This window comes from Budorcas taxicolor, chromosome 1 (genome assembly GCF_023091745.1).
Source record: "Budorcas taxicolor isolate Tak-1 chromosome 1, Takin1.1, whole genome shotgun sequence".
Classification (NCBI taxonomy): domain Eukaryota; kingdom Metazoa; phylum Chordata; class Mammalia; order Artiodactyla; family Bovidae; genus Budorcas; species Budorcas taxicolor.
In genome coordinates this window covers 40475394-40478202 of record NC_068910.1, presented here as the reverse complement: position 1 = coordinate 40478202, position 2809 = coordinate 40475394, and the positions used below count along the sequence as shown (strand labels likewise).

The following is a 2809-nucleotide window of genomic DNA, read 5'->3' as shown; positions in this document are numbered from 1 at the left end:
TTATCAAGTAAATTAAACACTTGAAAGAAAAAAAGAACACTACCTTTCATAAAAAGATGATATGATCTAGTCTTTTCAATGTTATAAACATTTATAAAACAATAAAGAAATTACCAGACATATAAAGAAGCAGAAAATGTGACTCACTGAGGGAAAAATGTCAACAAAAATGGACCCTAACATGATCCAAGTTTTAAAATTAGTAGAAAAGAGATTCAAAATAACTATCAGAATTATGCTCAGGGTTTTAAAAGGAGTATAGAATCAATTTCAGCAAAGAAATGAAAATTATAAAAAGAATAAATAGAAAATCTATAATAGAAAAGAATACTATTTAAGATGTTTTAAAAGATAAATTTATTAGCATATTGGATATTAAGAGGACAGAACAGTGAATGTCAAGAAAAATGAAGATTAAGTGATGAGTAACAAAGATAATTTTTTAAATGAACAATGAATCAGTGACCTTAAAGAAAATATTATATGATCTAATATATGTGTGTTGGGCTCATCAAGAGACCAATAAGAATGGTAGAGAAAAAGTACTGAAGAAATAATGGCAAAAAATTACAATTTCAGTGAAAATCATTGACTTCAAAATTCAAGAAGCTCAGCAAACTTCAAGAAGAATTAATACAAAGAAAAGCATAACATCATGACCTTAGACTATCACAACTGAACTGCTGAAAACCAAATACAAAGAATTCTTGAAAGTTTCCAGAGAAAGAAGATTCATTATATATAGAACAAAAATTTGAGTGTAAGCTGACTTCCAATTAGAAAGAATGAAATTAGAAGACAAAGAAACAATATTTTAAATCTAAAATAAACTCAACAGTTTATGTGCAGAAGAAAAATAAGTCAAAAATGAGAGTAAAATAACAATTTTTAGATAAAATAAACTTGACAGAATCTACCACCAGCAGACCTGCAGTGTAAGGAACCCTAAAGAAAATTCTTTCTGATGAAGGAAAATGATTCAAAATGAAGCATATATACAGACAAAATATAGAGAAAAGAATCAGAAATGATAAATGGGCAGTAATAAATACTTTTTACATAATAACACAATACTTTTCATCTCAGTTTCTCTAGAGACCAAATGACAGTTGAAATTTTAAAAATTATGCCATTATATTATGAGGTCAATAATGTGTTTAAACATAAATATTTATATGACACAATAGGGCACAAGATAGGGGAAATAAGGAATTAACTATTAAATGTTTCTATTGTTTTATAAGCCCCAGTATGTTGTTAAATCTAAATGGACTGTGATATGTTACATATCGATACTGGAATCACAAGAGAAACCACTAAAAATATACAAATACAGGTAAAAAGCTAATATGCTGCTGCTGCTGCTGCTGCTGCGAAGTCGCTTCAGTCGTGTCCGACTCTGTGCGACCCCACAGACGGCAGCCCATGAGGCTCCCCCGTCCCTGGGATTCTTCAGGCAAGAACACACCGGAGTGGGTTGCCATTTCCTTCTCCAATGCATGAAAGTGAAAAGTGAAAGTGAAGTCACTTAGGAATTAAATAATCATTTTAAAAGGAAAGAAAGAGAAACAGACAAACTAAGAACAGGTGGAACAAAAAGAAAAATTTTTTAAGGTTAGACAAACGTCAGTCTTATCAGTAATTATATTAAATATAGGGGCGTGGAGACAGCAGCGCAGTGCACCACAGGCGTGCCGCGTGGCTGGGCATGGAGGAACGCAGAGAGTCCCAGCCGACTGCAGGCGCGACCAGGCGGCAATCGCAGTGGTGGCAGCGCCCACCCATCGGCCCCCCGAGGACTCCTGGATGGGCACGCACCCTACATATTTAGAAATGATGGAGTTAATTATAAGAGATGCCACCCAAGTTTATATAGCATTCTTTGTTTGCCTGGACCTCACAGAGAGTAAAAGCTGGCATGAAGTAAACTGTGTGGGATTTTACTACATCTCCAGCTCATCTGCCTTCTCGGCACTGAGACAGAAGGAGAAGGGTTTACAGTCTGTAGTACCTACACCCATCAGCTCTTCCCTCAGCCATAACAGGACAAGGGGGATCTTGAAGGCATCCTGAAAATTGCAAGGTGATCCCAATTTGCCTGTCTTTTACTTTGGTCATAGTGGAGTCTGACTCCACAACAGTCTACTACAAACTCACTGATGGATTTATGCTGCCAGATCCTAAGAATATTTCCCTTAGAAGATGACGCCTATACTTCTTGATGCTTACTTTATTCACAGAGAACTGGATTGTGAACCACATCAGCTTGGTTCATCTTTGATTTGAGATAGTAAGAGATGACTTAGCTGGTCCCATTCCATAAGTTTTCTTTTTTGAAGAATAAAAATTTTCCATATAGAATGTATTTTGTTAAAAAAAAAAAAAAAGTAAGATAGTTGCTCTAGAAATTTCTTATCTGGAGACAATTTAATTATAGTTGTATGCAAGTTTATGCCTATGCTATATTCAGAAGGATAGAACATTTTGAGACTACCATCTCTTTCCCTTACTCAACTTTCTCAGTGCCTCTTGGTCAGGACAGCTAGTCTGCAGAAATGGAGAATTTACTGTAGTCTGCTTTTTCATCCTCAACAGAAAGGGTTGTTTTGATTGGTTTTCACGGTGCAATTAATTTTACTTCCTTCTTTGGTTAATTTTAAATCAGAATTAAAAACACACTCATCCAGAGTATAAAATTGCATATATAGATTAATAGGGACCAAAGAAGTACTACCTACCAGAGTACTGGGCCTTTTGTTCCCCATTCTTACTACTACCACCCTACTGTATCATAGCTAGAATATTACAG

General features: G+C 35.0%; 1 pseudogene; it reads left to right on the top strand.

Moving 5' to 3' along the window:
- Positions 1-1708: 1708 nt before the first annotated feature.
- LOC128055625 (tRNA-splicing endonuclease subunit Sen15-like) lies at positions 1709-2222 on the top strand (annotated as a pseudogene).
- Positions 2223-2809: the final 587 nt, after the last annotated feature.